The 27,475-nt window shown below is 43.2% G+C and overlaps 1 pseudogene; it reads right to left on the bottom strand.

Annotated features, from left to right (window-relative positions):
- Positions 1–27,475, bottom strand: part of LOC137348771 (zinc finger protein 208-like) — a 133,293-nt pseudogene that overhangs the window by 88,165 nt on the left and 17,653 nt on the right.

The raw sequence follows: 27,475 nt of genomic DNA, 5'->3' as shown, positions 1-27,475 counted from the left end.
GGGAGTTCAGAAACACTCAGCAACACGACTCCAGTAAAACATCCCAGGAGGAAAAGGGGGAGCAGTGTGTGGACCTGCCCTGATATCCCCCTCCCCAGGCCTGTCAGTCAAACCCCCCACTCCTCAGCTCAGCCTAGCAGCTTCCTGCACCTTGAGCCAGCCCTGCCCAGGTGTGGCCCAGTCCAAGGGGAGTCTTTGTGGAACCAGGGAGGGGGGACCTCCTGCCCTGTGCTGTGTCCCAAATGATTCCTCCCTCCCCTCCCCCAGGCCCCTTTATAACTGAGCTCAGTTTCCTTTAAAGTTTTCTCCTTTGATGTTACACTTTATTAATCTTTAATTCCTCCAAAAGAGCTGGAAATCTGGTGGACGTTAACCCCGGGCCTGTCACCGGGAGAAGCCCCGCAGCTGCCGCCCCGCTCGGTGCAAACGCGGGACCGGGAGCTTCTTATTGGGGGTGTTGAGGCCTACACCGGGTGTTTCTGACACCTCCCCGCCCAACCGCCGGCTCCTTTCCTCTCCTGCACTCGGCGGTTTCTCACCCGCTGCAGATCTGACATGACCGCCTCCATCCAGCTGCAGCCCCCGCAATGCGCATGCTCCAGTCACAGGCCGGAGGCTATTGTCGTGAGGATAGCGTACATTCTGACCCCCAGGGAATCCTGGGTAATAGCTCTGCCATTGAAAGGCCGTATTGTGAATTTTAAAAAATGATTGTTCTGTGATTCAATTGTGATTTGAGGCAGATGTTAATTTAAGAGTCAATTAATAGAGAAACTCAAGTGATGGCTTCTGTAAATTCCTTTACATTGGGCTGCACTCAGTGAGTGAGAAGCTCGTGTTGCCCTGGAGTTCATGAACCCACTCCCTCTAGCCTCCTCCTTCCATTTCCCACACATTTTCTCTAACTCCTTCCCAGAAGTGCGATATGGTTCTCACCTTCCACCCCAGCAGCCTCTACATTCAACATATCATCCTCCATCATCTCCAGCGTGATGCCACCACCAAACACATCTTCCCTTCCATTTCAGAATTCGGGAGGGACCGTTCCCTCTGTGACTGATTGGTCTGAACCTCTCTCTCACATCCAACCCCTCCTTTCCCTCCCTTGCAAGCACAGGAAATGTGACACCTGCCCTTTTACCTCCTCCCTTCTCACTGTCTAAGGCCTCAATCACTCCCTCAAGATGAAACAGCGATGTACTTGTACTTCTTTAAAGTTATTATACTGTATTCACTGCTCATGATGCAGACTCCTCTTGGGAGATAAAAGCAGGTTAGGTGACTGCTTTGCAGAACATTTCCATTCAGACTGCAAGTATGAACCTGAGCTTCTGACCGTCTGTTATTTTAATTCTCCACATTGCTCCCATGCTGACTTCTTTGGCCTCAGCCTCCTACACTGTTCTAATGATTTAAATAATGTACTGTTTTTCTATTCGTCCTTCCAAAGTAGACAAGTTCACGTTTTCCCACATCATACTACATCTGCCAAATGTTTGCCCACTCACTTAACCTATCTATATCCTTTTGTCGACTCTTTATTTCACAACTTACTCTCCTACATCTCATTGTGTCATCAACAAATTTAGCAACCATAAATTCGGTCCCTTCACCAAGTTATTGAGATTGATTGTAAATAATTGAGGTCCTAGCACTGATCCTTGTGGGGCTCCACTAGTTACAGCTGGACAACCTGAAAATGGCCCATTTATACCTACTTTCTGTTTCCTGTTAACTAACCAATCCTCTATCCATGCTAATATGTTATCCCATACACCATGTGCTCTTGTCTTGTGTAGTAACCTTTGATGTGGCACTTTATCAAATACCATTTGGAAATCAAAGTACATAGCATCTTTCCCTTTTATCCAGCTTGCTTGTTGCTTCCTCAAAGAACTCTAATAAATAGGTCAAACACAATTTCCCTTCCACAAAACCATGTTTACTCTGCCTGAACACATTAAGAGTTTCTAAGTGCCCTGCTATAACCTCCTTAATGGATTCTAGCATTTTCCCCATGACAGAAGTTAGGCTAACTGGCCCCTATTTTCCTGCTTTCTGTTTCCCTCCTTCCTTGAATAGAGGAGTTGCATTCACTATTTTCCAAACTGATGGGACCTTTCCAGAATCTAAGGAATTTTGGAAAATTACAACCAATGTATCTACTACCTCAGCAGCTACTTATTTTAAGACCCAAGGACGCAGGCCATCAGGCCCTCAGGACTTGTCATTCTTTAGTTCTAATAGTTTTCTCAGTAACCTTTCCCTGGTGATTGTAATTGTTTTAAGTTCCTCTTTCCCTTTCACCTCCTGATTTATAAATATTTCTGGGATGTTATTTCTAACTTCTACAGTGAAGACAGATACAAAATATCTGTTCAACGTTTCTGACATTTCCTTTTTTCCCATTATTAATTCCCCAGACCCTGTCTCGAAGACCAAAGGTCACTTTAGTTACTCTTTTCCTACGTGTACAAACTCTTATTATCCATTTTTATATTTCTAGCTAGCTTTTTCTCATACTCTAATTTCTCCCTCCTTATTTTTTTCATCATTCTTTGCTGGTTTTTAATTCTGTCCAGTCTTCTGACCTACCACTAATCTTTGCAGAATTGTATGCTTTTTCTTTCAATTTAATACTATCCTTAACTTCCTTAGTTAGCCACTGTTGGTACATCTTTCTCAGAATCTTTCTTCCTCACTGGAATTTATCTTTGCTGAGCATTATGAAATATCTCCTTCAATGTCTGCCACCGCATCTCGAATGTCTACCCTTTAACCTGATTTCCCAGTTCACTTCCTACCCTTGTAATTGCCTTTATTTAAGTTTAAAACACTGGTCTTAGACCCACACTTCTCAGCCTCAAACTGAATGTGAAATTCAATCATGTTATGATCACTGCTACCTAGAGGCTCCTTTACTGTGAGGTCATTAATTAATCCTGTCTCATTGCACATTACAAGGTCTTGAAATAACCTGTCCTCTGGTTGGCTCTAGAATGTACTGCTCGAAGAAATTGTCCCAAATGCACTCTATGAACTCATCTTCCAGGCTAGCTTTGCCAATGTGATTTGTCCAATCTATATGTAGATTAAAATCACCCATGATTTCAGCAGTGCCTTGCTTACAAGCCCACATTTTTTCTTCCTGTATACTCTGTTCTACAGTGTAGCTACTGTTAGAGGGCCTATAAACTACCCCCACAAATGACTTCTTATCTCAACCCAAGCTGATTCTGCATCTTGATGTTTCGAACTAAGGTCATCTCTCACTATTGTACCAATGACATCCTAAATTAAAAGCGCTATCCCACCATCTTTTCCTAGCTTCCTGTCCTTCTGAAATGTCAAATACCCTTGAATGTTCAGATCCCAGCCGAGGTCATCTTGCAGCCATTTCTCTATAATGGCTATCAGATCATACATATTTATTTCTATTTGTACTGACAACTTATCCATTTTATCATGAATGTTGTATAGATTCAGATAGAGCCTTTAGTTCTGTCTTTTTATTATATTTGTAAACTCTGGCCTTATCTGCTGGTGCACTCCCAAGTTTGTACACTCTGTCCCTTCCTGCCATTCTCTAGTTATCATTATTCTTTTGGCTACCTTGCTGTCTTGCCTTCTCATCTCTCTCTCAATTATCACATCTTCCCTCACTTGATCCCTTGCCCCCACAAGTTAGTTTAAAGCCATCTCTACTGCTATAGTTATATGACTCACCAGAACACTGGTCCAGTACGGTTCAGGTGAAGACGTCCCAATGGTACAGCTCCCACTTGCCCCAGTACCGGTGTCCATGCCCAATGAACCAAAACCCATTTCTCCCACACCAGTCTTTGAGCCACACATTCATCTCTCTAAACTTATTTATCCAATTTGCTCATGGCTCTGGTAATAATCCAGAGATTATTACCTCTATGATTCTGGGTTTTTTTTTTAAGATTTAGTCCCTAGCTGTTCATACTCCATAAACATAACCACTTTCCTAGTCCTATCTATATCATTGGTACCTACGTGGACCACGGCAACTGGATCTTCCCCCTCCCCCTGCAGGTTCCTCTCCAGCCATGAGCAGATGTCCCGAACCCTGGCACTGGGCAGGCAACACAGCCTCCTGGACTCTGGCTCTCGGCTATAGATAAATGTGTCTGTGCCCCTGACTATACTGTCTCCTAGTACCACTATATTCCTATTTACTCCCCCTGCTTGAATGGCTTCCTGTACCAGAGTGCCATGGTCAGTTTGCTCATCCACCCTGCAGCAGCCGCTCTCATCTATACAAGCTGAAAGAACCTCAAACCTGTTGGACAGAGCTGCAACCTAGATAGGAATTTAGGAGAATAGAATTAGGGAGAGACAGGAACAAAGAGAGATAGGGAGGCAGAGAGAGAAATACACACATAAGGTAGGTGGAGTTTACTGACTCTGGTTTACAAGTATCATTTGTATTTGGATGTTGCTGAGAGATTGTCTGTATAACAGAGAGGGAACCGTGGATTCTTGCTTCACTATTTTGTTTAAAAATATTCCTGCCTTGTCCTTTAATCAATTCCCATCTAAAATAGATTTATCTGGCTAGGATCACATTGCTGTTTGTGGGCAATTTCTGTGCACAAATTACCTGCTGCATTCTGTGCATAACATCAGTGACCATTGACTGTAAAGCACTCCTCAGGGCTTGAAATTAAAGTCGTTAACTTGAACCCATTATGATTCCCAACTAATGCTCAAGTTTTAGGCAGTGCAATGGTTAAATGACATGTGCAGCAGCCACTTTAATTCAGCGCCATTTGCGACTCCTCAGATACAGATGCAGTCCATGTCCACATGCAGCAAGTCCTGGACAACATTCAGCCTTGGGCTGATAAGTGGCAAGTAACATTCATGCCACAAAAGTGCCAGGCAATAATGATCTCCAACAAGAGAGAATTTAACCAGCTTCCCTTAACATTCAAAAGCATTACCATCACTGAATCCCCAACTGTCAACATCCTGGGGGTTACCATTGACCAGAAACTGAACTGGAGCAGCCACATAAGTATTGTGGCTACAAGAGCAGGTCATAGGAACATACGAACATAGGAGCAGGAGTAGGCCATTCAGTCCATCGAGCCTGCTCCACCATTCAATACGATTATGGCTAATCATCCATTTCAATGCCTTTTTTCCCACACACAGTGGCGCAGTGGTTAGCACTGCAGCCTCACAGCTCCAGGGACCCAGGTTCGATTCTGGGTACTGCCTGTGTGGAGTTTGCAAGTTCTCCCTGTGTCTGCGTGGGTTTTCTCCGGGTGCTCCGGTTTCCTTCCACAAGCCAAATGACTTGCAGGTTGGTAGGTAAATTGACCATTATAAATTGTCACTAGTATAGGTAGGTGGTAGGGAAATATAGGGACAGGAATTAGAATTAGAATTAGAATTAGGTGGGGATGTTTGGTAGGAATATGGGATTAGTGTAGGATTAGTATAAATGGGTGGTTGATGGTCGGCACAGACTCGGTGGGCTGAAGGGCCTGTTTCAGTGCTGTATCTCTAATCTAATCTAATATATCCCTTTATGTCACGAGTATTTAGAAATCTGTCACTCTCTGCTTTAAACATACTCAATGACTGAGCTTCCACAGCCCTCTGGGGTAGAGATTTACAACCCTCTGAGTAAAGATATTTCTCCTCATCTCTGTCCTAAGTGGCTATCCCCTTATTTTGTAATTGTGTCCCTTAGTTCTTGACTCCCCAACCAGGGGAAACATCTTAGCTGCATCTACCCTGTCTTATCCCTTTAAGTATTTTGTATATTTCAATGAGATCAACTCCCATTCTTTGAAACTCTAGCGAATGCAGGGCCGGTTTCCCAAATCTTTCTTCATAGGACAATCCCAGGAACAAGTCTGGTGAACCTTCGTTGCACTCCCTCTGTGGCAATAATATCCTTCCTAAGGTAAGGGGACCAACACAGTACTCCAGGTGCGGTCTTACCAAGGTTCTATACAATTGAAGCAAGAATTCACTACTACTGTACTCAAATTCTCATGCAATAAAGGCGAACATACCATTAGCCTTCTTAATTGCTTGCTGAAAGTCAGCTTTCAGTGACTTATTGACAAGGACACCCAGGTCCCTCTGCACATCTACACTTTCTAATCTCTTACCGTTTAAGAAATACTCTGCACATCTATTCCTCCTACCAAAGTGGTATCACCTCACATTTTTCCACGTTATATTCCATCTGCCCTGTTCTTGCCCACTCACCAAGTCTGTCCAAATCCCCTTGAAGCCGCTTTGCATCTTCCTCCAACATATATTCAAACCTAAAATAAAAGCAAAATACTGCGGATGCTGGAAATCTGAAATAAAAATAAGAAATGCTGGAACCACTCAGCAGGTCTGGCAGCATCTGTGGAAAGAGAAGCAGAGTTAACGTTTCAGGTCAGTGACCCTTCATCGGAAATCGGAGTTCCGATGAAGGGTCACTGACCCAAAACGTTAACTCTGCTTCTCTTTCCACAGATGCTGCCAGACCTGCTGAGTGGTTCCAGCATTTCTTGTTTTTATTATATATTCAAACCTAGTTTTGTGTCATCCATGAACTTGAAAATATTACATTTGGTCCCCACCAAATCATTGATATAAATTGTGAACAGCTGATCCTTGTGGTACCCCACTAGTCGCAGCCTGCCAATACGAGAATGACCCATTTATTCCTACTCTTTGCTTTCTGCCTGTTAACCAATCCTTAATCCATGCCATTCTATTACCTGCTATCCCATGGGCTTTAATTTTGCCAACCAATCTCCTGTGGGGGACTTTATAAAAAGCCTTCTGAAAATCCAAGTATATTAAATCCACCGACATCTTTATCAATTCTGTTAGTAACATCCTCAAAAAACTCCAACAGGTTCATCAAACATGATTTCCCATTCATAAATCCATGTTGACTACAACCAATCAGATCATTATTATCCAAGTGCCCATTTATCACATCCTTTAGAATAGATACTAGCATTTCCCCTACTACTGATGTAAGGCTAATAGGTCTGTAGTTCCCTGTTTTGTGCCTACCTCCCTTCTTAAATATGTCAGATGCTGGGAATTCTGTGGTGAGTAATTCACCTCCTGACTCCCAATACCTGTCCAGCACCTACAGGCACAAGTCAGGAGCGGGATGGAATACTCTACACTTGCCTGGACGGGTGTAGCTCCAACAACACTCAAGAAGTTTGACACCATCCAAGGCAGAACAGCCCGCTTTATCAGCATCACATCCACCTCCTTCGATATTCACTTCCTCCACCACCGACGCACAGTGGCAGCAGTGGTTACCATCCACAAGATGCACCACAGCAAATCATGAATACTCCTTCGACAATACCATCCAAACCTGCGACCTCCACTACCTAGAAGGACAAGGGCAGCAGATGCATGGGAACACCACTAGCTGCAATTTCCCCACCAAGCCACACACCATCCTGACTTGGAAATATATCACTGTTCCTTCACTGTCACGGGATCAAAATCCTGCAACTCCCTTCCTAACAGCACTGTGGGAGTACCTGGACTAGACAGACTGCAGTGGTTCAAGAAGGCAGCTCACCACCACCTTCTCAAATGCAATTAGGGATGGGCAACAAATGCTGGGATCGTGCTGTCCACAGATTGCCTTCAGCATTGCAGACTTTGCAACAATGCGCGTGTTTCAACAATTAATTCATTGCCTAATTTGAGTGTCAGGAATGCTTTCACAAAGTTTGTTCTACTTCCAGAATAATGCTTGTGTTCAGACAATGAGATGATTTTTTTAGGTTTAAATGCACTATGCAGCAGCTAATTTAACTCAATTTACTTAATATCTGGTTGTGGATTTCTCTCTCCGTCTCTATCTTTCTCTCTGAATGAGAGAAACAGAAGAGAGCGAGAAAGGAGAGAGTGAAGGAAACAGTGGAAGAGACTGCAAAGCTGAGAGGCGGGGGAACGAACAGACACGGGATCTATGGGGTCTTCAGTTTGTCGTTACTGCCCAACTCTCACCTCTGGAGTAAATCTCCTCAGTCACACCCTCTCAGAAGGTCTGATTTGCAAAAATAAATCCTGGGATGGAGAGTTTAAAAGGTCTCCTGAAGGAATTAGCAGCTTCTTCGCACTGCAGTCCTGGGTTGAGTGGGTACAGGGGCAGTGAACAAAGAACAAAGAACAGTACAGCACAGGAACAGGCCATCCGGCCCTCTAAGCCTGCGCCAATCTTGATGCCTGCCTAAACTAAAACCTTCTGCACTTCTGGGGACCGTATCCCTCTATTCCCATCCTATTCATGTATTTGTCATTAAATGTCGCTATCGTACCTGCTTCCACCACCTCCCGGACAGCAAGTTCCAGGCACTCACCACCCTCTGGGTAAAGAACTTGCCTCACACATCCCCTCTAAACTTTGCCCCTCGCACCTTAAACCTATGTCCCCTAGTAACTGACTCTTCCACCCTGAGAAAAAGCTTCTGACTATCCACTCTGTCCATGCCACTCATAACTTTGTAAACCTCTATCATGTTGCCCCTCCACCTCCGTTGTTCCAGTGAAAACAATCCGCATTTATCCAATCTCTCCTCATAGCTAATGCCCTGTATTAGCAGGTCTGTAGGAAATGACACACACACTCTTCCCCAAAGCTCTGATGTGTAAAGATTAATCCTGAGACAATGATAAGGAATTAGTACCTTAATGGCAATTTTAAAGAGAGTTTATCAGCTTCTGGACAGACTGGAGCCTGGTCATGTCACTGGTCCTCCTGTTAATTAGCTGAAAGATGCAGTAAATGTTCTCAACAATGACCTTGTAGGAATAAGTTCACAGATCATCAAAAAGCGCTCCCTGGAATGTCTCTGTTCAAAGCAGCCCTGGTACCTGGATTAACATGACAATGGACAAGATCTCAGCACCTAATAGTCCCTCTCACATTTTAAATCTGTTCTCTCTTTACAGTCTCTGGGTTTATAGTGGGGGATGTGTAAATGATGCTGTGATTGTCCATGTTAGTGAGTGACAGAGAGAAAAGGAGCCCTGGGCTATTGATGTGTCTTCGATTTAAAAAAATCTTTGCTTTGTTTTCATCAATGTTTCATTTCTCTCTCTCCAGCAGATTTTTAGAAGCTGTAACATGTCGATGCAGAGAGAGAGTGTGTGTTTTGACAAGAGGAATCCTTGGACAAGAACTTCCTCGAGAGGGGAATAATAATAAAGATATATGTTTCTCTGTGTCACTCATTCTTACCTACAGAAAAACAGTCTTGTATTTTGGGAGGGGGTGGGGGGGGCGTGGTTTGAGATATTTTTACAAGGTGGAAGGGCGGGGCGGGGCGGGGGGTGGTGTTCCTCAGAAACACAAAAGGTTGAGAATCACTGCTCCAGAGCAACCTGTATATTTCACCCTCTCTATCTCTTCCTGCAACTTTATCTCTGCACCTCCCTGGCTCTCAGCCTCTCCATGTCTGCCTTAATATCTCAGTATCTCTCTTTACATCCCTATCTGTTGTTACAAGAGTTTCCATTTTTGTATTGAAACTTGAGAATCTATATTTTTTTTTAAACTGAAAAAGGATTTCAGTTACTTTGAAACATCTGGAGGTCAACAGATGCTGATCTCAAGAGCTAGTTGCTTCCTGTCAGACCATGTTTTATGGCTATGGGAATTAATGCTGAACAGTTTCTGTTTTATTTTTAAACTGTTAAAAATCCAGTGTGTGTTTGGCTAGACAGGAAGAAGTTTGCCAGTAGAAGAAGATAGCTAATATCTCTCACTCTCTTTGCAGAATCCCTGCTCCTGAAAAGCAAAACCTTGAATGCTTGCAGACATCTTACATCTTTAAAAGAATTTTTGCATTCAATGCATAACAGACAACTGACACCTGTTGCTGCACACCTGATGGAAGACCTATGTGAGACCTGCTGCAGTTGAATTTCCTTGAACATCTACTCAAAACAGACAGTTCATCAACATCAAGTTCAATAATTTCAGAGCATGACTGCCCTCCCCCCCCCCCCCCCTCACTTTTATTTTTGGTTTTCTTTTTATTTTAGCATGTTGCACTCATTTTTTTTTTTACCATGTGCCTGCCCACTGTGTTTTTTCATGTTTGTACTTTTGGCCAGGGATATTCATTATTCTGTCATTTAACACCCTCTCTGCATTATTGCTTTGTCTTTTACCACACTACGAACATACTATTTCCCTTTGCCCCATGACCTTCTTGTTAGTTATTCTCCGTGACCCTCTGTCCTATCAACACCTTCCCTTTTGTTATCTTTTGTTCCACTCCCACTTTATTTGCTTAAAAACTATTACATTTCTAACCTTTGCCAGTTCTGATGAAAGGTCACTGATCTGAAACGTTAATTCTGCTTCTCTCTCCACAGATGCTGCCAGACCTGCTGAGTATTTTCAACATTCTTGGTTTTTCTTTCAGATTTCCAGCATTTTGCTTTTATTTTAGTTCATCAACCTCGCCTGGATAGACGATTCTGGGACACTTTGCCAAAACGAAGGACTTCCTTTTATATCTTTTCAGTAAAAGTATTTTTCCCTGTCATTCCTTTGAAAGAGCTGTAAACAAAAATTCCTTTTTTCTCAGTTAACCAATTTTTGGATGAATGAGTGTATGAGGGAGAGGATAAATATGGGGCTTTAATATTTAAATTCGCGTTTATATTTACTTTATTATTGGTTAAGACTTGCTGATAATAAATGGATAATTTTGTTGTTTATAAGAGACCTGACTGGTGCGCTTTATTCTGGGGACAAATAGAGTATCTAATTGCCTATTTCTGTAAGTGGGAAAACTTACTGATGGTGTTGTGACCTGTGGAGAAGTGGGACTGAATTGAAAGTGCACTCCTCCTGCCTCAGTTGTAACACTGTGCATCACGATCTCTCGACATCCTTTATATCTCTAACTGTCTGAAAGTTAAAGATAGTATTGAACTTAAAGAAAAAGCATATAATTACACGAGTCAGAAGATTGGACAGAATAAAACAGCAAAGAGTGACTAAAAGATTAATGAGGAGAAAATTCGTGTACAAGAGAAAGCTAGCTAGAAATATAAAAACAAGTAGTAAGAGTTTCGATAGTTACTTTAAAAAGAAAAGAGTTAACAAAGCAAGTCTGGGAATTAATAATAGAAAATAAGGAGATGGCAGATGAATTGAACAGGTATTTTGCATCAGTCTTCACTATTGAGGATACAAGTTACATCCCAGAATTAGCCGTAAGTCAGGAAATGGAAGGGAGGGAGGATCTCAAAAATATTACAATCACCAGGGAAGTGGTACTGAGCAAATTGTTGGAGCTGTGGGCTAACACATTTCCAGGTTCTGATCGATTTCATCCTGGGGTCTTAAAAGAAGTGGCTCATGAGATAGTTGATGCGTTGGTTTGAATTTTCCAAAATTCCCTAGATTCAGGGAAGGTTCCATTTGATTGAAAAATAGCCAATGTAACTTAATCAATTTTATTCAAAAAGGGAGGGAGACAGAAAGCAGGAAACTACAGCCCAGTTAGCTTAACATCTGTCATAGGGAAGAGGTTGGAAATTATTATTAAAGACACTGTAGCAGAGCACTTAGAAAAGTTCAAGGTAATCCAGCAAAGTCAACATGGTTTGTGCAAGGGAAATCATGTATAACCAATTTATTGGAGTTCTTTGAGGAAGTAACATGTGCTGTGGATAAAGGGGAACCAGAGGCTGTATTGTACTTAGATTTCCAGAAGGCATTTGATAAGGTGCCACATTAAGGGTTATTGAGGAAAATAAAAGCGCATGGTGCAGAGGGTAACATTTTGGCATGGATAGAAGATTGGCTAGCGAACAGGAAAAAGACTGTAGGCATAAACGGGTCATTCCCTGGTTGGCAAGATCTAATGAGTGGTGTGTGAGAGGGATCTGTGCTGGGGCCTCAACTTTTCATAATTTATATAAATTACTTGGATGAAGGGACCGAAGGTATGAATGCTAAATTTGCTGAGGACCCAAAGATAGCTGGGAAAATAGGTTGTAAAGAGGACATAAGGAGGCTACAAAGGGATATAGATAGATTAAGTGAGTAGGCAAAGATCTGGAAAATGGAGTATGATGAGGGAAAATGTGAAATTGTCCATTTTGGCAGGAAGATTAAAAAAGCATATTATATAAATGGTGAGAGATTGCAGAACTCTGAGATGCAGAGAGATCTGGGTGTCCTAGTGCATGAATCACAAAAGGTTAGTATGCAGGTACAGCAAGTAATTAGGAAAGCTAACAGAATATTATTGTTTATTGCAAGGGGAATTGAATACAAAAGTAGGGAGGTTATGCTTCAGTTATACAGGGCACTGGTGAGACCACATCTGGAATACTGTGTACAGTATTGGTCTCCTTATTTAAGGAAGGATGTGAATGCATGGGAAACAGTTCAGAGAAGGTTTACTTGACTAATACTTGGGATGGACGGGTTGTCTTTTGAGGAAAGGTTGGGCAGGCGAGGCTTGTATCTGCTGCAGTTGAGAAGAGTAAGAGGCAACTTGATTGAAACACACAAGAGGGGTCTTGACTGGGTGGATGTGGAAAGGAAGTTTCCTCTTGTGGGAGAATCCAGAACTAGGGGTCACTTTAAAAATAAGGGGTCGCCCATTTAAGATAGAGATGAGGGGAAATTTTTTCTCTGAGGGTCATGAGTCTTTGGAACTCTTACTCAAAAGGCAGTGGAAGCAGAGTCCTTGACTATTTTTATGGCAGAGGTAGATAGATTCTTGATAAGCAAGAGGGTGCTAGATTATCAGGGTAGGCAGGAACATGGAATTGAGTTTACAACCAGATCAGCCACGACCTTACAGAATGGCAGAGCAAGCTCTTGGGGCCGAGTGGCCTACTCCTGCTCCTAATTCATCTGTTCGTATGAATGGACCCTGTCCAATTCCCACCCCCCTCCCCGCCATGAACAGACCCTGTCTAATTCCACCCCCCCGCCCCCCTTGTTATGACCAGGAGAGAAGGGGTCTAGGTTTCCCTTTCAGCCTTCACTTGGTCTTACCGTAACAGGGTCTGATTTTAAACACCGTGTTCATAGCTCCCCCCTGGTGAATCCTGGTTCACTGCTTTCCAATTGTAAGGAAAACAATCCAGCCAAACAGGTTTTCTTATGTTTTAAGAAAGGTTAAACTTCATAAAACTTAAACTCTAATTTGGTTAATGTCTACGGATATGAGACGTGCCCACACTAGTATGTATACACAATACACACATGCAGATAGAGACAGAAAAGAGAAGAAATAAAGTGGAAACGTTTGAGGCAATATCTGAAGATGGTTTTGGTTACTGCTCTTCGAGCTCGCTGTAGAGTCCTCGATCGCAGGTAGGTCTTTCTTTTTATTGGGGCCCAGTATTCTTCTTAAACCTTGTTCGATGTAGGAGACTTTTCTCTCTTGAGGTTCACGTGTCTTCAATGGGTTTGGAGTTCCATGAGAAAGACATGGGATCACTCAGGAGAGGTCTTCTCAGTCCAGGAGCAAACAGTCTCTCCCTTCTCAAACTGTCTGTACAATTCCAAAAAACTCAGGTTACCCAGCAGGTTAGTCATGTGACTAGCTGGTTTGACAACATCTGTTTGTGGATTCGGCCATCTTAGCAGTCATCTTGGAATGTGAGCTTCCTCACCTTCAATGTCTGGTGTTCAAAGTCCATTGTGGGTTGAACGTGTCAGGGAGTGGTCCTTTGTCTCCACAAGCACTGTCTATTAGTATGTAAATAGTATTTTCAACCTTGCTCCAGCAACAGTTTAAAATCAATGTTCAAATGACAAAATTAATAAGCCTCATTCTTGGCAGGTGGGGGTCTGCATGACACTGTGAACGGACCCTGTCCAATTCCTCCCTCCCTGTGAACAGACCCCATCCAATTTCCCGCCCCCCCCCCCCCCACTCCTCCCCACCTGGAAAGGACCCTGTCTAATTTCCCCCACCCCCCGTGAACAGACCCCATCTAATTCTTTAATTTGCTTTAATTCCTGTCCAGCTGTGAATCTATAAAATACACCAAACACAAAATGTCTCCAAATGCCTGCATCTTTATTTCACGTCCAGCGAAACAGAGAGGCTGACATAGAGCCAGGGCCTGCAGAGGTTCTTTGGCATTCTGTCCCTTCACACACAAGATGATCCCAGTCCATTCATATCCTTCGCTGCAGAAAGGGGTTTCTCATGTCCCCTCAGCCCCATCAGTACACAGGGATTCAAAACTTGAGCCTGGTGACCCTTCCCCCTGAACAGACACATAGAAACAGTGGTTGGCACAGGAACCAGATGGAGGAGGCCATTCAGCCCTTTAATGCTGTCCAACCAATGTTAGATAATGTCAAATCTGTCCCTCACCTTTATTTTCCCAAAATAGAGAGGCAGAGACAGTCAGGGAGCAGACACACGGAGAGGGAAAGGTAACACTGGGCTAGACTTTGACTTGTTGCAATAGTCTGACAGCATCTGTATTTGTTGTGATCTCGCTGTTTAGATTGTCTGCAGCCTGCGAGCCCCGGGCTTTATTAACCCGCCTCCCTCTCACCTGCTGGAACCGTACTTCCTCAGCCCCGGCCGCCGCGCATGCTCAACTCGCAACTCCCGCCCACCCCGGCTGATTGACGGACGTTGACGACCAATAGAAAGAGGAGGGGAGGGGACTGGAGGACCGAGCAGGCTGACGGTCCTCCAACCAATCGGAGCAAGCGAGGGGGCGCGGCGAGCGGCAGGGTGCGGCCGGCCCCACCCCCCCCCTTTCCATTTTCCTGCATCACCCCCTCCTGCTATTGGTCTGGGGCTGCCGTCAATCAAATGACGTTTTGAGCTGTCAGGTCTGAGGTGGCTGCAGGATGCCTCAGGTACCTCAAGGCGCGGCGTTTGCGAGCCGCAACTGCAGTCGGTAAGTGTCCGCCGGCTTCAGAAACACCCGGTGTAGGCCTCAACACCCCCCAATAAGAAGCTCCCGGTGTCGCGTCTGCACCGAGTGGGGCGGCGGCAGCGGGGCTTCTCCCGGTGACAGGCCCGGGGTTAACGGCCGCCAGATTTCCAACTCTTTTGGAGGAAATAAAGATTAATAAAGTGTAACATCAAAGGACAAAGAGATTAGGGATAGCATAAAACTAAAAGAAAGGACTCACAAAAATGCAGCACAGATCTGGCCGAATGGGATCGATACAAAGACCAGCAAAGGGTCACAAAGCAGCTTATAAGAGCTACTAAAAGAGATTATGAAAGGAAACTTGCCAGGGACGTTAAAATCAATAAGAAATTTTCTAGTTACATAAAGGGAAAGTGGGTGGTCAAGAGCAATGTAGGCCCACTAAAAGCTGAAACTGGAGATATTGTCATTGATAATGGGGAAATGGCAGACATGTTGAACAATTGCTTTGCCTCAGTATTTACAGCCGAAAAGGAGGATAACTTGCCGGAAGTCCTGAAAAAGATTAAAGCCGACAGGGACTTAATACAATTAACATAAGTAAAACATCAGTAACAAGGAAATTAATGGAACTAAAGAGTGAGAAATCCCCAGGACCTGACAGTTTCCTTCCGAGGGTGTTAAAGGAAGTAGGGGAGCACATTGTAGATGCCCTAACTACAGTCTGACAGAGTTCCCTAGATTCAGGAGTGGTCCCTCTGGATTGGAAAGTTGCACATGTCACTCCACTTTTTAAGAAGGGTGTAAGGGGGAACCAAGAAAATTACAGACCAGTTAGCCTGACATCTGTGGTGGGCAAGTTGCTGGAGTCTATAATCAAGGATAGGGTGACTGAACACCTGGAAAAATTTCAGTTAATCAGGGACAGCCAGCATGGATTCATGACGGGAAGGTCATGCCTGACAAATCTCATAGAATTTTTTGAAGAGGTGACTAAGGTAGTGGACAGGGGAATGTCTATGGATGTCATTTACATGGACTTCCAGAAGGCATTTGATAAAGTCCCACATAAGAGACTGTTAACTAAGGTAGAAGCCCATGGAGTTGAGGGCAAATTATTGACATGGTTAGGAAGTTGGTTGAGTGGTAGACGACAGAGAGTGAGGATAATGGGTAAGTACTCCGATTGGCAGGATGTGATTAGTGGTGTCCTGCAGGGATCTGTGTTGGGGCATCAATTATTCACATTATTCATTAACGATTTGGATGATGGCATAGTAAGTCATATATCCAAATTTGTTGATGATACAAAGTTAGGTTGCATTGTAGACAGTCTAGGTGATAGCATAAAATTGCAAGGAGATATTGACAGACTAGGTGAATGGGCAAAACTGGCAGATGGATTTCAATGCGGACAAGTGCGAGGTTATCCATTTTGGACCAAAAAAGGATAGAGCAGGGTACTTTCTAAATGGGAAGAGGTTAAGTACAATGGATGTCCAAAGAGACTTGGGGGTTCAGGTGCATAGATCTTTAAAATGCCACGAGCAAGTGCAGAAAATAATCAAAAAGACTAATGGAATGCTAGCCTTTATATCTGGAGGACTGGAGTATAAAGACACAGAAGTTATGCTGCAGCTGTACAAAACCCTGGCTAGACCCTACTTGAGTACTGTGAGCAGTTCTGGGCACCACACCTTCGAAAGGATATATTGGCCTTGGTGGGAGTGCAACGTAGGTTTACGAGAATGGTACCTGGACTACAGGGGTTAAGTTACGAGGAGAGATTACACAAATTAGGCCTGTTTTCGCTTGAATTTAGAAGGTTAAGAGATGATCTGATCAAAGTCTTCAAGATATTAACAGGAAAAGACAGGCTAGATAAAGATAAACCGTTTCCACTAGTTGGAGACTCTAGAACTAGGGGGCATAGTCTAAAAATTAGGGCCAGACCGTTCAGGAGAGATAGGCTGGGTTATCTAGAAGCATAAGAGGGTGAGATAAAACAGAAAAAGAAAGCTTACTAGTCACAAAAAATACTTTAGAAAGCCATGAGGAATATAGAAAGTGCAGGGCTGAAGTAAAAAAGGAAATTAGGAAAGCAAAGAGAGGACATGAAAAAATATTGGCAGGTATAATCAAGGAAAACCCAAAGATGTTTTATCAGTACATTAAGAGCAAGAAGATAACTAAGGAAAGGGTAAGGTCTATCAGAAATGTACAAGGTAACTTATGCATGGATGCAGAAGATGCGGACAGGGTTCTTAATGAGTTTAAAAGCAAACTACTGCGGATGCTGGAAATCTGAAATAAAAACAGAAAGTGCTGGAAAATCTCAGCAGATCTGGCAGCATCTGTGGAGAGAGAATCAGAGTTAACTTTTCAAGTCAGTGACCCTTCTTCAGAACTGGCAAATATAAGAAATGTAAAAGATTTTAAGCAAGTATAGTGGGAGTGGGGCAAGAGATAACAAAAGAGAAGGTGTTGATAGGACAAGGTCACAGAATAGCTGAGTGTCGATGCACAGTGTACGATTATTGACAAAGATGGCCTAAACCAATGAGACCAAGAGTTGGACTCAGCATTCTTCTGCTCTTATATTCTATACCAGTAGAGGTCAGTAAAGGAAAGCATTCCTTCCATATGTCGTCGTCTTCACTCTATCCTACCTGTCAGGGACCTGTGGACATGCACTCCAAGGTCTCTGACTTTTTCTACTCCACTCAGTACCCTCCCGTTTATTGTGTATTCCCTTACTTTATTTGCCCTCCACAAATGCATTCCCTTACACTTCTCTGGATTGAATGTCATTTGTCACGTTTCCATCCATTCAACCAAACCATTGATATTATTCTGGAGTCTACAGCTATCCTCTTCATTATCAACTACACAACCAATTTTTGTGTTATCAGCAAATTTCCCAATCATGCCTCCCACATTTCAGTCCAAATCATTAATATACACCACAAACAGCAAGGGACCCAGCACTGAGCCCTGTGGAATGCCACTGGAAACAGCTTTCCATTCATAAAAACATCCGTCAACTACTACCCTTTGTTTCCTGTCCCTGAGCCAATTCTGGATCCAACCTACCACATTCCCTGTATCATTTTACTGACCAGTCTGCTATGTGGGACCTTGTCAATGCCTTACTAAAATCCATGTAGACCACATCCACTGCACTACCCTCATCAATCTTCCTTGTTACTTCCTTAAACTACTCAATTAAGTTAGTAAGACATGACCTTCCCCTAACAAATCCATGCTGACTATCCCTTATTAATCTGTGCCTAAGTGGCAGTTTATCCTGTCTCAGAATTGATTCTAATAAAACCCAGACTGACCAGCCTATAATTATTTGGCCTATCCCTCACACCCTTTTTAACAATTGTACAACATTCGCAGAGATTTGAAGATGATCCTCAACACATCTGCTATTTCCTCCCTGGCTTCCTTTAACAACCTGGGATGCAATCCATCTGGCCCTGGCGATTTATCCACTTTCAAGGACGTCAATCCTCTCTCATTATGCTTATTGTATCTAATATTTCACACTCCTCCTCTTTAACTACAATGTCTGCATCGACCCTCTCCTTTGTGAAGATACAGACAAAAAACTCATTAAGAACCCTGCCCACATCTTCTGCATCCATGCATAAGTTCCCTTGTACATCTCTGATAGGCCCTACCCTTTCCTTAGTTATCCTCTTCCTCTTAATGTACTGATAAAACATCTTCAGATTTTGCCTGCCAATAATTTTTCATGTCCTCTCTTTCCTTTTCTAACTTACTCTATTACTTCACCCTAGACTTTCTATACTCCTCTAGGCTTTCTAAAGTATTAAGATTTTTGTGATCGTCAGAAGCTTTCTTTTTCTGCTTTAACTTACCCTGTAAGCTTCAAGATAACCAGGGGGCTGTAGATTTGGCAGTACCACCCTTTATCTTTGTGGGGACATGTCGACACTGTGGCTGTAGTAGCTTGCTTTTGAACCTCGCCAGGTCATCTCTCAGTTTCGTAAACTTTGCCTTCCCCCAATTTCGAACTTTTACTCCAGTTTTGTCTCTGTCCTTTTCCATGATTATGCTAAAACTAACTGTATTATGGTCACCACCTCCAAAATGGTCACCCACTGCTACTTCATCCACTTGCCCAGCTTCATTACCGAAGACTAAACCTAGAATTGCACCCCCTCTCATTGGGCTTGTTACATGGTGGCTAAAGAAGTTCTCTTGAATGCAGTTCAAAAATTTTATCCCCTCTGTGCCCTTCACACTGTTTGTATCCCAGTTGATATTGGGTTAGTTGAAATCCCCAACTATTATTGCCCTCTAGTTTTTACGGTCAGAAATTTGCCTACATATTGTTCTATCTCGCTCTCTCTATTTAGGGGTCTATAGTACACTCCTAGTAGTGTGGCTGCTCCTTTTTTTATTTCTGAGCTCCACCCATATAGGCCTTGTTTGAGATTGATTTAACAGATCATCCCTCCTCACAGCTGTTATTGATTTTTTTAACTAATAATGCTACACCCCTCCTTTTTTAATCTCCCTCTCTATCCCTCCTGAAAATTCGATATCCAGGGATGTTGAGCTGCCATTCTTGCCCCTCTTTCAGCCAAGTTTCCATTATAGCAATGATATTGCATTGCCATGTGTCTATCTGTGCCCTCAGCTCATCAGCTTTATTTACTATACTCTTTGCATTTAAATAAATACCCTTTAACACTGCCAAGCTCCTGTGCTGCACACTTTTTAACCTTTGCTTTTTCTGTCTTTCAGAATCACTCACTGATTTTCTGCCTGCTGTTCCCTGCCCTGAAATTGTCCTATCTATGACTGTGCCCAAGTTCCCATCCTCTTTCAAACTAGTTTAAACCATCCCCAACAGCACTAGCAAACCTTCCTGCAAGAATATTTGTCACAGTGCTGTTCAGGTGCAGACTGTCCGTTTTGCACAATCACACCTTCCCCAGAAGCGGTCCAATGCCCCAGAAATCAGAAGCCCTTCCTCCTGCACCATCTCTCCAGCCACGCATTCATCTGGAGCGTTTTCCTACTTCTATACTCACTAACAGATGGCCTTGGGAGATTTTGGGAGTTCCAGGTTTTTGACCGAACGACAGTGATGGAACAGTGATATAGTTCCAAGTCAGGGTGGTGTATGTCTTGGAGGGAAACGTGCAGGTCATGGTGTTCCCATGTGTCTGCTGCCCTTTCCCTTGTAGGTGGCAGACGTCACAGAGTCCAACGGCGCTGTGGGAGGAGGTTTGGTGAGTTGCTGCAGTGCATCTTGTATATGTTACACACTGCTGCCATTGTGCGCTGGTGGTGGAGGGAGTGAATGTTTAAGCTGGTAGATGGGGTGCCAGTTATGGAGGTTGCTTTGTCTTGGATGGTATCGAGCTTCTTGAGTCTTGTTGGAGCTGCACTCATCCTGGCAAGTGGAAAGGATTCAATCAAATTTCTAACTTGTGCCCTGTAGATGGTGGACAGGCTTTGGGGATTCAGGAAGTAAGTCAATCGCCACAGAATTCCCAGCCTCTGACCTGTTCTGGTATCCACAGTATTTATGTGCACTTATGAGCAGTATGTAGTATGATGAGCACTTGAAACGCCATAACATACAAGGCTACGGGCCTGGAAAATGGGATTAGAATAGGTATGTGCTCGATGGACGGCACAGACACGATGGGCCGAAGGGCCTGTTTTGGTGCTGTATAACTCTGTGGCTCGTCCAGTTAATTTTCTGTTCAGTGGTAACCCCAGGATGTTGGTGTGGGATTCAGCAATGGTAATGCTGTTGAATATCAAGGGTAGATGGTTAGATTCTCCTGTTGGAGATGGTCATTGCCTGGCACTTGTGTCGTGGGAATGATTCTTGGGAATGGGGCCTTCCGGAGTGGACTGTAAGAAAGCTGGGTTTCAGTATTCTGACAAATACATGGCAAGGAACCAGAGAAATCCTTACCAAGGATCTGTCTGGGGTTTTACCTGTCAGCATAGATCTAGGGATGAATGATGCCTGACTCCCTTAACTATCTTACATTGAACCCAGTTTGGAACAAGATGGATTCTGTTTCCAGGAGAATAGGGACAAATATCACCCACAATTGAGGGAGACCAAAGCAGCCATTCGAGAAGCTGAGAGATCTTTGGAAAAGAAGCTGGTGAACAATTCATCGAACCCGATCAGTATATCCTTCTATTCCTTTCTCTCTCATGTACTTATCCAGCTTCCCCTTAAATATATCTCTGTTATTCACCTCAACTACTCCCTGTGGTAGTGCATTCCACATTCTTCCCTCTCTTTGGATAAAGAAGTTTCCCCTGAATTCCCTATTGGAGTTATTACTGACTATCTGATATTTATCACCACTAGTTATGGAATCACCCACAAGTGGAAACATTTCCTCTATGTCCACCCTGTATAACCTATTAATAACCTTAAAGACTATCAGATCACCCATCAACCATCTCCTTTATCTCGAGAAAAGAGCTCCAGCCTGTTCAGCCTTTCCTGATAAGTTTATCCTCTCAGTTCTAAGATCACCTTGCAAATCTTCTTTACACCTTTTCCCAGTGCCTCCATATCCTTTTTATAATATGGAGACCAGAAATATTCACAGTTCTCCAACTGTGAACTAACCAAGGTTCAATACAAGTTTAACACAAATTCATTTATTTTCAATCTTATCCCTCGAGAAATGAACCCTCATTCTTTATTTGCTTCTTTATGGCCTTATTAACCTGTGTTGCTACTTTGATTGGTCTGTGTATCTGTACCCATCCTCGATCCCTTTGCTCCTCTGCCCCATTTAAACTCTTATTTTACAAGTAGTATGTGGTGTCCTTATTCTTCCCAGCAAAATTCATCACAGCACATTTATCTATATTGACATTCATTTGCCAATTACAATCTCATTCTGCAAGTTTAGTAATATCTTTGTGCATTTTGTCTCAATTTTCCGCTGGAGGAATTCTATCTCCCAATTTGGTGTCTTCCACAAATTTTGAAATTGTACTTCCGATTCCTGAGTCTAAACCGTTTATGTAAATGGTGATTAACAGTGGTCCCAGCACCGATCCCAATGGAACACCACTTCCCAACTTCCACCAGTCTGAGTAGCTACTCTTAACCCTGACTCTCTGTTTTCTGTTTTGTAACCAGCTTGCTATCCATAACAGTTTGTACAATCTGCAAGGTGACCAAGATCAGGCTGTGTGGAGTGAAGGACCAGGCAGCAGAATGGATGGAAAGATGGTTACAAAACAGAAATCAGAGGGTTGGATTTACGGGGAGTTCATAGCCGTGTCTGGTGAATGTGACCGTCCACACCCATTGTGTGAGCTGTGGGAGCTCATCAAACTCTCCCAGTTAAAGACTGACCAACAGATCAGCTGGAATCAAATGGTTCCAGTCATGGAAGGAGTGTTAAACAGCCTGTGAATCCTTCCACTAATTCACACTGTTCTCCAAGGGAAGAGTTCAAAGAGAAACAATCACTGCACTGTGTTATTTCCTGAAATAATCCCTGCTGTCTGTCCTGAATGAATCCATTTCACTAACAAATGTTGAAATGTTTGCTCCACATCCACAGGTTTTCATCTGTTTGAAGCCACAACAGAAAAGGGCCAGTTTGTTCCTGGATTCTGAAAGAAATCAGCTTTCAAAATGATGCAGAGTTTCAGCCAATGAGGGAGATGCAGACTCAGCCCCGCCCGTCAGTCACTCATTGGTTGGAGGACCACCTGCCTGCTCAGTCCGCCAGCTCCGCCCCACCCTTCCTATTGGTCCACAGCTGCCTTCAATCAGCCGGGTATTGTGAGCTGGCAGGTAAGAGGCATGGAAGGAGCAGGTTAATAAATCCCGTGGGGAGCGGCTCCCGGGTTCACCCCGGCCAGAAAGCGCAGTGTAAGTGGCAAACTTCAGGAGGAACAGCAAGAGCTGGGAACTCTCAGGGATCGTCTGTAAATAGAGGAGAAATTGGGACTGGTCAGGGAACGTCTGTCAATGACAGAGGAGCAGAAAAGAGTGAGAAGGATGGTACTAGATCATGGAGGATATTGATAAACAGGTGCAATAGGCAGATACATGGCAGATGAAATTTAATGCAGAAAAGTGTAAAATAATGCATTTTGGAAGGAAGAATAAGGAGAGGCAATATAAACTAAATATTACAGTTTTAACAGCGTAAGATCAGAGAGACCTGGGGGTGTCTGTACACAAATCTTTGAAGGTGGCAGGACAAATTGATAAAGCTGTTTAAAAAGCAGAACAAATCCTTGACTTTATAAATAGAAGCCTAGAGTACAGAGGCAAGGAGGTTATTCTAAACCTTTATAAATCACTAGTTAGATCTCAGCTGGAGTATTGTGTCCAATTCTGGGCACCAGACTTTGGAAAAGAATCAAGGCCTTGGAGAGGGTGCAGAGGAGATTTACGAGAATGATACCAGGGATGAGGGGTTTCAGTTCTCTGGAGAGGCTGGAGAAGCTGGGATTGTTCTCCTGAGAGCAGAGAATGTTAAGGGGAGATTTAACAGACATGTTCAAAATGATGAGGGATTTTCATTGAGTAGAGAGGGAGACACTGTTTCCGCTGGCAGGAGGGTCAGTAACCAGAGGACAGAGATTTAAAATAATTGGCAAATAAAGCCAGTGGGAGGAGGTGAGGAGAAATGTTTTTAGGCAGTGAGTTGTTCTGATCTGGAACGCGTTGCCTGAAAGGGTGGAGGAAGCAGATTCAATAATAACTTTCAACAGAGAATTGCATAAAAACTTCAGAGGGGAAATTTTCCGAGGCTATGGGGAAGTGTAGGGGAGTGGGACTAATTGGATAGTTTTTTCAGACAGCCAGTGCAGACATGATGGACCGAATGGCCTCCTTCTCTGCTGTATGATTATATGAAATGGTGACATTCAGGAAGCAGCTGCATAAGAAGGAGAAATGATGAGTGGTCAGTGAGAGCCCATCACCAGAACTGGGAGATGTTACAATGGACAGGGAGGGCCAGAGTGTCGGAGGAGGGGAGAGCACGTACACACAGACAGAGTCAGCACCTTCAGAGGAGGAGAGAGAGGGGAACCAGTGAGTGTAGAACTGAACCCAGTCAGAGTCAGCACCTTCAGGGGAGGAGAGAGAGAGGAACCAGTGAGTGTAGAACTGAACCCAGTCAGAGTCAACACCTTCAGGGGAGGAAAGAGAGGGAAACCAGTGAGAGTCAGCACCTTCAGGGGAGGAGAGAGAGAGAGAGGGGAACCAGTGAGTGTAGAACTGAACCCAGTCAGAGTCAGCACCTTCAGGGGAGGAGAGAGAAGGGAACCAGTGAGTGTAGAGCTGAACCCAGTCAGAGTCAGCACCTTCAGGGGAGGAGAGAGAGGGGAACCAGTGAGTGTCGAACTGAACCCAGCCAGATTCAGCTATTACGCTCACAGAAGGAGCAAGGATAAAAAATGAAGTGAACAGGAGCAGTTATGAACTATAAAAAATGAACTGGTGAGTTAAACTCCAAAACATGGACACATTGCTGCAGACAAGATTGGGTAGGGGTCAGGTGACTCCCCTCTTGTAATACAAAATACATCTGGGCTGTTGGAGACCAAAACCCATCATCACATCTGGTCCAGCCCTGGGAAGACATTAAAATGGGAAACAGGCAATTCAAAGTAAAGTGGCTCCTATCTTCAACAATTGAGTTATCAAAGACCCTGGCAGAGAGGGAGACTGTGGATTCAAAAGCAAAATAATAGGTGTGACCTAACACCACGGTATCATAATGAGCCATCTTCAAACCCCATTTTTAACAATGGTGCACGTTTAAAGACATTGTATAAACCTTGCAGGGGAAAACATTCTTTGATCACATGACCAAAACCAAGCTGATGAGACTTTTCTCTGAGATAGAGACTGGTCTGTACTGAGTGCTGCTGGAGGGCATGGTAAGAAGCAGGGAGTTGAGAGTGAATTTTAAGGGTTAAAGAAATGAATGCGTGACTGAAAGACTGGTGTGGTCGAAGTAGATTCCAGTTCATGGGGCACTGGCACCAGTACCGGGGAAAGTGGGGGCTGTACCATTGGGACAGCCTACACCTGAATGGTGCTGGGACCAGTGTTCTCGTGAGCCACATAACTAGGGAATTAGAGAGGGTTTTAAACTAAGTAGTGGGGCAAGGGATCAAATTTGAGAAGATGTGGTAAATCAAAGAGTAGAGACAAGGCAAAAGAGAAAGGTATTAATATGGGAAATGATACAGACTTTGACAGGAAGGGACAGTGATTGCAAATCTAAAAATAAAATCAGATAAGGCTGGAGGTTACAAAAATAATAAAAGGACAAAACTAAAGGCTCTGTATCTGAATGCATGTTGCATTCGAAACAAAAACGACAAACTGATCGTGCAAATAGAAATAAATAAGTACGATCTCATAGCCATTACAGAGACATGGCTCCAGGATGGCGTGGATTGTGACTTGAATATTGAAGGGTACATGACATTTAGAAAGGACAGGAAGCTAGGAAAAGGTGGAGGGGTGGCTCTGTTAACCAATGATGGTATTAGCACAATAGAAAGGGATGACCTACGTTCAGGAAACCAGGATGTAGCAGCGGTTTGGGTAGCGATGATAAATTATAAAGGCAGGAAGTCACTTGTGGGAGTGGTGTACAGGAACCCTAATAGTAATCATAAGGTAGGACAGAGTATAAAGGAAGAAATAATGGGTGCTTGTCAGAAAGGTGCGGAGATAATCATGGGGGATTTTAATCTACATATAGACTGGAAAAATCAGTTGGGCAAAGGCAGCCTAGATGAGGAGTTCATAGAATGTTTTCAGGATAGTTTCTTCGAACAGCACATTCTGGAGCCAACCAGAGAGCAGGCTATACTAGACCTGGTATTGTGCAACGAGATAGGATTAATAAATGACTTCATAGTGAAGGTGCCACTAGGCAGCAGCGAGTATAATACCATCGAATTTTACATTCAGTTTGAGGGAGAGAAATGTGGCTCTAAGTCTAGCACTTCAAACTTAAATAAGGTTAATTACGAGGGCATGAAAACAGAGCTAGCAAAAGTAAACCGGCAAAGTAGGTTATGGGATAGTTCAATAGAGATACAGTGGCAGACATTTAAAGGGATAATTCAGAATACAAAAAATAGATACATTCCAATGAGAAAAAATCCAAGGGGAGGACCCACTATCCATGGTTAGCTAAAAAAGTTAAAGATAGTATCAAACCAAAGAAAAAACAGATAATTGCACAAAGATGGGTGGCGGGTGTGAAGATTGGACAGAATATAAAAAGCAGCAAAGAACGACTAAAAGATTAATAAGGAGTTAAAAATTAGAGTACGAGAGAAAGCTGGAGATAAATATAAAGATAGATAGTAAGAGTTTCTATAGATATTTTAAAAAGAAGTTAACAAAGTGAGCGTTGATCCTATAGAAAGTAAGTCTGGGGAATTAATAATGGAAAATAAGGAGATGGCAGATGAATTGAGCAGGTATTTTGCATCGGTCTTCATCATAGAGGATACAAGTAATATCCCAGAAATAGCTGTAAATCAGAAAACAGAAGGCAGGGAGGAACTCAATAAAATTACAATCACCAGGGAAGTGGTACTGAGCAAATTGTTGGAGCTACGGGCTGACAAGTCCCCGGGTCATGGTGGGCTTCATCCTAGGGTCTTAAAAGAAATGGCTAGTGAGATAGTTGATGCATTGGTTATGATTTTCCAAAATTTCCTAGATTCTGGGAAGGTTCCATGAGATTGGAAAATAGCCAATGTAACTCCTTTATTCAAAATGGGAGGGAGACAGAAAGCAGGAGACTACAGAGCAGTTAGCTTAACATCTGTCACAGGGAACATGTGAGAAGCTACTATTAAAGATGTTATTGCAGGGCATTTAGAAAAATTCAAGATAATCAGGCAGAGTCAACATGGTTTTGTGAAAGGGAAATCATGTTTAACCAATTTATTGGAGTTCTTTGAAGAAGTAACACGTGCTGTGGATAAAGGGAAACCGGTGGATGTATTGTACTTAGATTTCCAGAAGGCATTTGATACGGTGCCACATCAAAGGTTATTGTGGAAAATAAAAGCTCACGGTGCAGGGGGTAAAATTTTGGCATGGATAGAAGATTGGCGAGCTAACAGGAAATAGAGAGTAGGCATAAATGGGTCATTTTCTGGTTGCCAAGATGTAATGAGTGGTGTGCCATAGGATTCTGTGCTAGGGCCTCAACTTTTTACATTTTATATAAATGACTTGCATGAAGGGACCAAAGGTATACTTACTAAATTTGCTGATGACACAAAGGTAGATAGGAAAGTAACTTGTGAAGAGGACATAAGGGGGCTACATAGGATATAGATAGGTTAAGTGAGTGAACAAAGACCTGGCAAATGGAGTATAATGTTGGAAAATGTGAAATTGTCCATTTTGGCAGGAAGAATAAAAAAGAAGCATAATATCTAAATGGTGAGAGATTGCAGAGCGCTGAAATGCAGAGGGAACTGGGTATCCTAGTGCATGAATTCCAAAAGGTTAGTGTGC

This window comes from Heterodontus francisci, chromosome 34 (genome assembly GCF_036365525.1).
Source record: "Heterodontus francisci isolate sHetFra1 chromosome 34, sHetFra1.hap1, whole genome shotgun sequence".
Classification (NCBI taxonomy): Eukaryota; Metazoa; Chordata; class Chondrichthyes; order Heterodontiformes; family Heterodontidae; genus Heterodontus; species Heterodontus francisci.
This window is presented reverse-complemented; position numbering and strand designations above follow the sequence as displayed.